At 38.8% G+C, this 12,567-nt stretch overlaps 1 protein-coding gene across 1 annotated transcript in view; it reads right to left on the reverse strand.

Moving 5' to 3' along the window:
- The window catches only part of LOC125460869 (ras-related protein Rap-1b), a 56,873-nt gene that overhangs the window by 26,030 nt on the left and 18,276 nt on the right, over positions 1-12,567 (reverse strand). Inside the window, exon 2 of the mRNA XM_059652456.1 lies at positions 11,679-11,753. The gene's annotated coding sequence lies outside the window, so the exon portion shown is untranslated. The remainder of the gene's footprint in view (positions 1-11,678; positions 11,754-12,567) is intronic.

Raw genomic sequence — 12,567 nt, forward strand, 5'->3', positions numbered from 1 at the left:
AGTTGTCATAGTTAAAACTCTGGCTATTAGCTAGTTTCTATTAGACAACACTTACTTGCCAGAATACAAACAATATCTTATATAATGAAACATATTGTTATATGTTTTGCATTTTGTTTCAGATTTTCACATCCACAGTATTTTGAATTTAATTAATCTATTTTTTTCCTCCATACATAATACTATCATTTCAACTCTGTGGTTGAAAGTTTCACATTGTAATCATTCCAAGAAAGAACTTTCATCTGAATGTCTTATAGGATTTATTACCTTTTAAGAAAAGTTTTTGACAATCCAAATATACAAATGTTGGTCAACTACCTTTATACAACAACCTACAGAGCACCTCAAACAAAAAAAAATCAGACATCATCTTCAAGAAATCACTTTGTAAACCTTTAAAATTGCCCGTTAACGTGTTTATACAGAATATTTCTAATGATCATTCACGACTATTTTCCTGTAACTGGCGTCTGTTTGGACTTTGTTCAGATGTCATGAGTCTTTATTCAATCCATTGCAATTGCCATTAAACCAGCTCAGCTTACACTTTTTTGAGCAATCTTGATAAATTCACTTTGAGTAGCAGCTCAATTTAATTTAAGATGGTTTAAGGTAGCTAATGATACAGAGGAAGATTAGATGTTCTATAGTGATAGAGGGCATACAGGACCAGAGGCTCAACTTCAGATCAAATATCACGTCAAGGTCCCAATGCCTGATTAAAATTGACAATAGCTTGAGAGAGATGAACTTGGTGATGGTATACATGTCTTCTGGTGGAGTGAAGGAAAAGTTTCATTTGTCCCGATATTGAACTAGAGGAAATAGCACCTCATCCACTATCAGATAACTGCTCTAGCAATTCAATGACAAAGGCAGAAGAGGGGTCAAGAAATCCAGACATTAGTATATGTGTTGCACCTGATCCAGTGTGTACAGATGCTTTTGACAATGATCGTCATTGTGGAGATCAAGGAGAGATCCTTGCTAGGTTCCAGAGGTGATAGGCAGGAAGAGAAGCCATGACTGGCTACAACCGATTGGACTAAGAGTGGGAGCAAATAAAGGTATTTTCACTGAGCTGGAGAACTGGAATTATATTAGACAATGGTTGACCATTTCAAAGGCCTGTTCTGAGGAAGGGTCACCGGACCCAAAACCTTAACTCTGACTTTTTTTCTTCACAGGTGATCCTGGCAACTTCTATTTTCGTCGTGTACATCAAAAGGCTGTTTGGCAGTTAAGAAATAACACACCCCAGTAAGTCTGAAAATTTTATCTTCTTTATCACATTGGGCTCTTCCTTTGTCAGTTCTAAACAGGGCTTCCCTCCTGTGTCTAAGCAGTACTTCACCAGAATCTTTTATCTTGCAGCAATCCCTTAGGGTGTTTTTAATGAAGAAATTCATTCAGTAACCACAAAGGATGATGGGTCTAAGCTTTTATTAAGTTTATTCTCATCCATGCAGTGAATGTGCATTTTGCTGGCTAGACCAGCATTTATTCCCCATTCCCAATACCCTAGAGAAGATGGTTCTAAACTGCCTTCAAGAATGTTTTCAGTCCATGGGGTTTAGGTAAAACCACAATGCTTTCAAGAAGGGAGGTCAAATAAAAAAGTCAGTGATAGTGAAGGAATGGTGATACATCAACAATTCAGGATGGTGTGGCTTGGAGGGGGATTTGTAAGTAGTTGTGTTCCAATGCATATGCTGCCCTCTCCTGTGAGATGGTAGAGGTCACAGGTTTGGAAGGTGATTTAGTGAGTTGCTGCAATGCATCTTGTAGATGATACTGAATGCTGCTATCTGCATTGCTGGTGGAGAGGAAATCAATCAAGCAGGATTTGTTCTGGGTGGTGTCAAGCTTCAAGTATTGTTGGAGCTACACTCACCAGGAAAATGGAGAGTACTCCACGACACTCCTGACTGATACCCTGTAGTTGATGGACAGGCTTTGGGGAGTTAGAAAGCAAGTTATTTACTGCAGAACTCCCAGCCTCCGACTTGCTGTTATGACGACAGTATTTATGGCTCAGTTTCTGGTTAATGGTAATCTGCAAAATGTCAGCAGTGGCGGTTCAGTATCAATAAATGTTATTGACTATAGTAGAGAAATGGCTAGATTCTTTTTGCTGGAGATGGTCGTAGCCTGGCACTTAAATGGGAAATAACATTTGTGCCACAGACCATTCCAAGCCCGAATGTTACCTAGGTCTTGCTGTGCAATTATTAAAAATTTGACCTGAGACCTTAACGATGGAAGCAAGTTCTGTGATGTAGTAGGTGAATTATGGTTGACCAGATGACACGACCCCGAGTAACTCCTTCAGTCATGTTCTGGCACTCAGGTGATTCATCACCAATGGCCACAGCCAACTTCCTTTTTGCTAGGTATAATTCCAATTAGTGCAGAGCTTGGACAGGTAATTCTGACTTACCTCAGTTCTGCTAGGATTCCTTAATACTATTCTAAGTCAAATGCTGTCTTGATGTCAATGTAACATAAGAACTGATGTTGCAAAACCTCAGCCCCAGGAAGGGGCCATCATTTCATACAGGTCTCTCTAGTGACATGTTGCCTCTCCCAAGCAAACTGAAGTTTTTCTAATTTTCCTCAAATTTTCTTAAATCAAAACTGGTGGTGGCAGAATACATTTGGACTTTGGTCGTATAAATTAAAAACTGCCATTTTTCTTTTTAATAAAGGAACACATTTAGATTCCATATGACAAATGCTCTGGAGTCATCCCTTACAATACTATTTGTGGTTGGCAGTGGAACAAGCTTATCTTACTGTTCTTTTGAGACTTTTCCAGTCTGCAAATAGCAATACACCTCCAATATATAACCTCATGTTCCAACAGCTTTCAACTCTTATGGCAACCACAATTTGCATTTTGATAGTGAGCTCAAAATTGTAAAATTACTCATACTACACTTGCAGTGGGTCAAGGAAAAATAAATTCGAGTGGAAAGAAAAACGAGGAAGTGGTTGAGATTTGGAAATAGGTTAAAAGCAGGGGGAAAAAAAAGAGAGATCATCGTAGAAACATTTCATGTTTCTTGGATGAACAAATATGGATAAAATAGCACAAGTTCTTGCTTTGAAGAGCAAATTTAAGCAAATTTCATTCCACCAAAAAACTCCTTTTGAGAAATGTTAGCTGCATCCATAGAATGAATTTTTATTTATCTAATTTGAGACTTATATTAAACAAGTAGTGCATGCTGTAAAAAATGTATTAAAATGTAAAGATTAACTGCACTGTTAAGAAAGCCCACTGTTAATGCATTAATATCCTTATACTTTAACTACTGAGTATGTTTTCCATTGTTAAAATGAAACTAATTACAACTTATCAAAGAATCTTCTAAATAAATTAACAGAAGCAGTATCTAGCACAGTTTCATTTCTAGAAATGAAATATTTATAGAATTCAAGTGACTTAATGTATAACAGCAAACTGTTAAAAGTTTCTGAAATTAATATGGGACAAAAAACAATTTAGATACAGACTTATTTTTGACCACTAAAAAACAACAGACGCCAAAATAGAGTTATTCATCTGGTAACCCTTCAAGAATGAAGTTTATTTTATTGCTCAGTTAGAAAATTTGCAGACATGGGTGAATATTTTGACTTAAGACACGTAGTTTAAAAATACAAACCTAATGTGAAAAATTATAAATTAGATTCCTTTAATGTTGAAGATAGTTAAATTTAATAGAGCATAATGCTTAAAATAGAATGTCTAAACTTTATTCTCAAAGGTAGATAATTAGCAGTCAAGCCAGATAATACCTTTTGCTCTGTGGTTTTTGTTTTCCCAAACCTAGGGTGAGCTAACATACTGCACACTAAGTATGTTAAATGAACAAATTAAACTTCCATAAGCTGCACTGTGCTAGTCAACTCAGCACAAGACTATGTTTCCACCCTATTTTTCTGGTCCGAAGAATCAAGTTATCGCAGACATCTAGTGTTTCATTCAACCACTGTATTGCACGCTACACTCAAATTAGCTGACAGCCCGAGTTTTCACCCATTAATATGTGCTTTACTCATCAGTAACTTATAACTGTGCGAAAGGGATCAATACTGGTTTTGTAGACAAAATACTTGAGAGTTTAAGGTATGCACTGTGCATTGGATGACACTTCAAAAGATGCCTACTCAAGTCTGGATCAGCAGTCCAACAGTTTAATGATCGAGTGCAAAGAGGAAACAATAAGATAGAACTTGATGACATCAATGTAAGTTGTGAAAATTAATGATATTTCTAATTGCTGTCAAGATGGGCACATGGTTGAAAAGCCGAAGTGAGTCAAGGGAAGAAGCTTGAGGGACACCAGACGAAAGGGTGCAGTATCAGTAAGAGAAGCAGGCGATCGTGCAGGCGCACAGACACAATGCAAATATATAGGCACATCAATGTAAAGTGATTTTTTTTAACAACTTCAGTAGTCCGATATTAAATTTCTCATGTTAGCAAACCTCAGTAAGAATCATCAGCTGGGGAACAAGCACTGCCGTGTAGCTGAGTGCTGAGCTTGACCAAATCCAAGATCACCTAAGCTATCATGCATCACAGCGTGAATCCATGTAGCTTTGCTGTAGTTGGCACTTTTCATTGTAGACAAACATACAAATCACTGCTCAAGCAGAATTATTTTGCTTTTAGTAGTATTAGCAGCAGTCATCTAATGCACTTATTGCACCCAACAGCATGCTTATTGAACTAAATCATACAACACAATGCTGTATAGAAGATTGATGACATTTCCAGGGAATTTAATGTTTTTACCTTGCACTGACTGGACTGTACAATATATTACAGTAAAGCTACATTAATTGTTTTCAAATTCACCTTGTAGAAATGATATTAAATACACAGACCATACTAATTGATTGAACTGGCACTGTACTTAGACAACAGAGACTACATCATCAAGTGAGATCAATGGCTGGAGGATATTTGGACCCAGACAGGAATAATACAGACAGCAGTATAGATTTAAATTGCTCTATCCATCTGATCTCACATCACACAAAAAACCCACTAAGAACCATTTTCCGTCCTATTGGATATTAACAGATCTGCACATCTCTGCAGCAATTTTACTCAACACTAATAGTGAAAAATAAACTTTGTGGAAATATCAACTGATCATGTTCATTTTTAAAAAAAACTTAATTATTTCAGTAGGTGTGGATGTCTCTGGAAAGGACAGCATTTCTTGTTCACCAGTAATCACTGTTGAACTGAATGGCTTGCCAGACCGTTTCAGAGAGCTTTTGAGTGTCAACCACATTGCAGTGGGCCTGAAGTCAAATGTAGGGCAGAAAGACTAAGAACCAGTGATTTCCTTCCTTATAGGACATAGATGCAGCTGACAGTTTATCAACAGTGGCATTCAATAATAGCATTCTGTCATCAGTACTAAAATTAGTTTGCAATGTTAAAATTATAAACTGAATTTAAATTCCAACAGCTGCCATGGTAAGATCTGGACAGAACCTGTGGATCATTGGTCCTGTAACATTATCACCATTTCCCCAGTCAAATGTGCACGTTAAGTCACTATGTGCAGAATGTTATACTGGTAATTAGGCCTGCTTTTGAAAGCTACGTTTTGCTCACAAAACTCGTGTTACGTTATTACAGTTATAAATTTTTAAAATGCTGCACCATCTTATGGTCCCAATTGTGAACAAATGAATAATTTCTCACATTTCAGTTCTCCGATTTTCATTAGGAGAACAAACTGTAACCATAGATGGACGTGACCAAATTGTTTAAGCAAGATTGTTCCAACCGCTTATAAAAATTAAGTTCATCGTGGTGTGCACATTTGACAATGTCAGAGTAGGATAGGCTAGCGATGACATCAGCTCGTGCAAAAACATATGCATCTGTATTTTAGCCCCAAGTGTAAAAATATGCTTTGATCAGATGAATTAGCATGAGCCTACAGCGTCACTTAGGAAGCCATCAATAATATCTGGTAGAAACAGGATTTTATCTCAAAAAATCAGAATTATAGAATCTTAACATGAAACAGTTAAGCATTTTTATATTGTGACAACAGAACACTTTGAAAGCCTTAAAACAAAGGCAATTTAAAATAAAACTCAGAACAATTCAGTGCAAAAGATAGACCGGTTAGGTGAATCAGCCATGCTAAATTGTCCTGTAGTGTTCAAGGGTGTGCAGGATAAGTCTGGATTGGATACTCTTTTTGGACAATCAATAGGTACTCGATGGACAAATGACCTCTATCCACACAGTAGTGATTCTATGATTGTATGAAATTTTATCATAACTGTATAAAAAACCCAACTTCTATAAAGTTAGCCCCAGATGTATCAAAAAAACGATCATGCCATAACTCAAGAAAATTGTCACAGTCAAATACATTTAGCTCAGACACAATATCGAGTTAATAATCATGGATAGCTACCTTGTAAACTTCTGCTTTAACGAAAGTGGATCTTGTCCATCTTCTAAAGAATAGCAATGCTAAGTTCAGCTATCAGTGGAGTTATCAAGCTTTTCAAGGTCACTAGTAAGTGCGCTTAGTTTCAAAAGGATTCACTCTAAGAAGTCAGGATGGAATTCTATATCAAGTTTAAGTTTCTTGGGTGCAATGAATTTTAAAAATTCACTTGTGAGGCATGCATCACTGGTTGGGCAGCATTTATTGCCTGTCCCTAGCTGCTCTTATGAAGGTATCCAGCTGCCTTCTTGAACCACTGCAGTCCATGTGCCATAAGTAGACTCTCGATACCTTTAGGGGCGCAATTCCAGGATTTTGACCCATTGACTCTGACGGAATGGGTGATATGTTTCCAAGTAAGGAGGAATGGCTTACAGACAAACTTGCAGGTGGTGTTCCCATGCATTGCTGCAAGTGTATCACTGCAAGCTTGGGGCAAGGGGCGGGGGGAGTTACGACTCAAACGGCTATTGCCATATGGCTGCTAAACAACAGGGGAATTTAGTAAAATTTGAAGAAATTGAAGCAGATATAAAATTGTTGGACACTTGAGGAATTTCAACTAAGACGTATCCCTTATGTTCCAGAGTCTGAAAAGCTGATGATGACTACGTTTGCCCAAACACCCTTTGAAACTTTTAGCCATCCAAGTTGCCAACAATAAAAATTAAGATACACAGAATTTTAAACAGGGCAACTTGGCTTCTGAGCATCCAAATCTAACAACGTGCCTTAAGTTGCTGAAAATGTACAATGTTCATCTAATGATTTGAGTTTGGCTTTAAAACCCTGATCAATTTGCAAATAGCTGAAGCAGCAATTAACATTAACTTCAATGAGAAAGTCATCCAAAATAATTGGCCTTAAAATAAATCTAATAGAAGTCGTCAAATTTTGGATCTTTATACTTTACTCCTTGTCTTTTAAGATTCTAAGCAAAGTTCTGCACTGTTACAATGCTTGTGTTATAAACGTTTTGGGTCCAAAAATAGGGGCAGTATAATGGCATTTTGGTTAGCACTGCTGCCTCAGCACCAAGGACTTGGTTTGATTCCAGCCTTGGGCAACTGTGTGGGGTTTGCAAGTTCTCCCTGTGACTGTGTGGGTTTCGTCTGGTTTCCACCCAGAGTCCAAAGCTGTGCGGGTTAGGTGGATTGGCCATGCTAAATTACCCCATGGTGTGCAAGGTGGGTGAGTTAACAATGGTAAATGCGGGATTATGGGGATAGGCCGGGATGTTCTTTGGGGGATTAGTACAGACTCAATGCCAAATGGCCTCTGTCGGCACTGTAGGGATTCTATGACTTTTGAAAGCCGTGCTATGCACAACAGAAAAGTGCCTTCACAATCGATAGAAGGGTACTGGAATATGCTCCAGCATTTTACTGCATTAAAAAACTTTTGTTGGTAAGTATCCAAGTAGTTCTCACAGTCAAGAAACATGGAGGTGGACAAACACAGCAGGTCAGAGAGCAAAGGAGCAGGCAAGTCAATGTTTCAGGCCAAAACTCTGTCAGGATGAGGTGTGAAAGGGATTATTCACTCTGCAATGCTCTCATCAGCTCTACAGTCCCCACCTCTCCACCACCTTTCCTTGCAACCATAAGAGGTGCAACACCTGCCCCCACACCTCCATCCAAGGACTCAAACAATCCATCCAGATCCAGCAGGGATTCACCTGCAACTCATCCAACCCAATTTATTGCATCCGTTGCACCTGATGTAGTCTCCTCTAGAGTGGGGAGACCAAACACTGATTAGGACACTGATTCATAGAATGTCTGTGCTCTGCACGCACCAACCAACCCAACCTTCTGGCTGCCATCTATTTTAACTCCCCCCGACCCCTCCACTTCCACAGCGACACGTCTATCCTTGTCCTCCTCCACTGTCAGACAGAGGCCGAACAACACCTGATATTTCGCTTTGGGAGCTTACAGCCCAAACGCCTGAACATTGACTTCACCAGCTTTTAAAATCACTCCACCCCAGCCTCATCCTACGTCCCACCTCCCAAACCTGTCCATCTTTCTACTCACCTATCCGCTTCACACTTCCCACTGACCAATCATTATAACCCCTTACCTGCAGCCACCTATCACCATCCCACTTCCCCTTTCCCCAGTCCCACACCCCTCCCTCTATTTATTTCTGGGCTCTTCTCCCCCTCCTGTTTCAGCCTGCAACATTGACTTTCCTGCTCCTCTTTTACTGTGTGAGCCGCTGTGTTTCTCCAGCGCCATGTTTATTGACTCTGGCTTCCAGAATCTGCAGTCCTTACTGCCTCCCAAGTTGTTCTGATGAAGGGTCTAGGCCCAAAACGTCAGCTTTTGTGCTCCTGAGATGCTGCTTGGCCTGCTGTGTTCATCCAGCCTCACATTTTATTATCTTGGATTCTCCAGCATCTGCAGTTCCCACTATCTCTGTTCTTACATATTGCTACATTTCAAATGCAGCAACTTCCTTTCCCCTCATGAGTTATGTAGGATCAAAAATAAGTGGTAAAGATCATAGTGAAACAAAATTGATCTACCAGTCCAAAGGTACGAAAAAATTTCTCCTAATTCAATTCCTAATTTGCTCTATTGGACGCTAAAAACCAAACTGTACATTTTGTAGGCCAAGCAACGTCAGAGGAGCAGGAAAGCTGACATTTCAGGTCGAGACCCTTCTTCAGAAAATCTAAAGGGTCTCGACCCGAAACGTCAGGTTTCTTGCTCCTCTAACGCTGCTTAGCCTGCTGTGTTCATCCAGCTCTACACCTTGTTATCTCACATTCTCCAGCATCGGCAGTTCCTACTATCTCGGTACATTTTGTACTTCATTACATGCAACATACAGAGTTTAAACTTCTAAGTACTCAACAGTAATTCTTAGCATATATCATCAGTGGGCAAACAAAGTGCTCCTCAACTCCCATGTGGAAAGATCCTCTAATTTATTTTGTTTTGGTGGGGAGGGTGGTGTTGGCTGATTGTAAAAAGGAGAGACAGAAAACTTTTCCTCTGCCTAACCCTCACCCATACACCCTTCCACTCCACTTTGGGAAGAGTGAAGGATGTTTTAGTAAAATATGGTAGAAGGGAAAATGTTCTCAATAATTTACCACTGGCACTTTACACATACAAAAGTCTAGAAACAGTTCAAATTCACCGGTGGCAGTGTTCCATTACAGTAGTCAGCCGTGTGGAAATTGAGCTTGAGGGGTCAGATTTGTTTAATCTAGTACATGGGTGAAAGAAACATACAGAAACTGGGTTTTGAATCATCACTATCAAATTACAATATCAGATGTACTAAAGTCTACAACGGTGAAACGGAAATGGGAGGCAATAGATGGAGGCGGTATCATATCAGTGACCTGTTGTTCACTCCACCTGAAACTCAGTTTTATTGACTTCTACAGAAACATTTGGCAGACTAAAATCTGCAGCAAGTGACTCATCATCTGCCTCCCTAAAGCTTTCCATCATCTACAAGGAATAAGCCACAGTGATGGAATATTTAGCGCTTGACTACAGCTCCAAACACAGTACAGAAGTTTAAAAGAAAACCCAGAACAAAACAGCCTGCAGAAGTGACAGTGAATCCATCATTTTAAATCATTCACTCCCTTCACTACTGGTGTCAAAATGCTTCACAAAAGCATTTCATCTAGGATTCTTCAACAGTAGTTCACAATCTCAAACCTCGACCAACCAAAAGAGGAAATTAGAATTCATGCCCTTTAAGGTTACAATAATTATGTTTTGTGGTATCACTCCTGTCACTGTTGCTGGATCAAAATCTTGGAACGCCCACACGTACAGCACTGTGGAAACATTTTCATCCTGAACTGCAGTAGTTCAAGAAGGTAACTTACACCACATTCACAAAATAATTAGAGATGGCAAATAAATACTGGCCTTGCCAGTGACATCCACACCCCACAAATGAATATTAAATTGCTATGTTGCATGAGAAGTAGTACTATTCTGACTGGACAATACAAAAGGAGGCAGACAACGCTATTCTAGCTGTACCATAAATGCAAATCTTGAATAAGTAGGAACAGATTTTGAAAACGCATAGCAGGATTGGAGGAGGGGGGAAAAGAAAGGTCAAGTACCTCTGGTGAAACATTTCAGGCTGTAAATCAAACTCCCTTTTCAGATACTGATATCAGTTTTTGTTTCATTTGTTCATGGGATGTAGGTGTCACTGTTCAAGCTAGCACCTACTGCCCATCCCTAACTACAGAGAAGTCAGTCAAGAGTAAACCACCTTGCTTTATGTCTGGAGTCCCATGTGGGGCAGACCAGGCAACAATGGCAGATTTCCTTGTCCAAAAGGAGATTAGTGAACCCGGTGTGCATTTATTTTTTACAACAGTCAACAGTGGTTACAAGGCTGTCATGAGGCTAACATTTTTTATTCTCAATTTTTAGTGAATTCAAATATCGTTTGCCATGCTGGGATTCAAAAACATTAGCTTGGGGTTCTGGATCATTTGTCTTGCAACCTTACCACTGTGCTATTGCTGCCCATTTAATTTGATATCTAGCTATCCCTGCAGCTCAAGTCAGTAACTGGCATCTGCAAAATCAAACACAGTTCTGGCATATTACAATATATCGTACTGACCAAAAAGAAAGCTGTTCAGCTAACATTCTATCTGAAAAACCAATGAATTTACCCATGAGCCCCTTGAAATGCAAGACAACATGGGCTAAACACTACTGTTCTATTAGCAACGAATGGTCCCAGAAAGACAATCGCGCCTAAATTTTAAATTCCAAAAGTAAAATTTTGACACCTTCTATGACAGCTCAATATTTCAAACTGCAGTTGATCAGCTTCCAAAATCATTGTCTACGTTGCCTTTCATAGATGTCTCAATGGCCAGTGAGTCTGGGTTTGTCAGGAAAATTTTGTTTTAGAGCAAAGACCTGCATGATAACAATATTTTCATTTACATTCCTCAGTACCAATAACTTATTTTGCCTGGGAGGTGGTTCAAATGGTCTTCTAAAAACTTTATCCAGACAACAGTTCAATATATCTCTATAAACAAAGTGTGAATTAGCATGGTTTAATGCAGATGTTCATAAGTATAATTTGATTTTGCGTATGGAGATACAGCAGTTCATATTTAGAAGATAGTCACTTATTTTATCACATGGTTTGGCAACTTACAAGTCTCAGGCCCTGTTCTTCAATGCAGTAGATTTAACGATGCACAATCTGGACTCGGACTTCTAGCCCTTCCACCTACAAAATTATAGATTTAACATGGGAGTAATGAGATGCATAATGTCAAAGCTTGAAAATTTATTCACCAGTTAGAATAATAAAACAACGCTGACATTTTCGCAACAGCAAACCAGCCTTGTCAAAGAATGCGCTTTCCCACAAGACTGGTGACAGCTTCTTTCTTAATACCCAGTATAAACAGATTTAAGAACATGAAATAGAAAGACACAGCATTTGTGAGGAAGTGCAACTGCAAAATTCCAGAACAGGTTCCTGTGGTAACAGTAATTCTCTTAGACTAATACATACGCTCCTACAGATGAAGTACCAAGACTTGCAACGTTTATGGTCAGATGGCAGACAGAGATTTTATATACATAATGCAGTAAATCAAATAACTCAGAGTCATGTTTCCAAGCAGTATCAATACAGCTGCAAGAATCAAACCTTTTAGGGAAAGTTTTCCAAAAAAGATGTTAATCCATTATTTTGGACTGCTGCTTTGAATTTCAAAGTTGCAACAATTATAACTGAAAGTCAGTTTTAAGATAAAATATTCACCTTTTGTTTAATTTAGAAATGAAGGGTAAAAGCAACTGGTAATTATGCAGTCAAAGTAGTTCTAACTAGTCAAACTTACATTTTAGAAATCAGAATTTTAAACATGAGCTGCATTAAGATCTTACAGGAGACAACAGTGCACATCTTCTCTATGAGGTTATCCTAAATTTGCCCAAATTATAACATTTATGAGAAATTCAGACCTAACATTACTGCTCTGACATTCTAAAAGGAGGAAGATGTGTTTAGGATACACCAGCAGCAATTACAG

The sequence above is a fragment of the Stegostoma tigrinum genome, chromosome 18, assembly GCF_030684315.1.
Source record: "Stegostoma tigrinum isolate sSteTig4 chromosome 18, sSteTig4.hap1, whole genome shotgun sequence".
In the NCBI taxonomy this organism is placed as follows: Eukaryota; Metazoa; Chordata; class Chondrichthyes; order Orectolobiformes; family Stegostomatidae; genus Stegostoma; species Stegostoma tigrinum.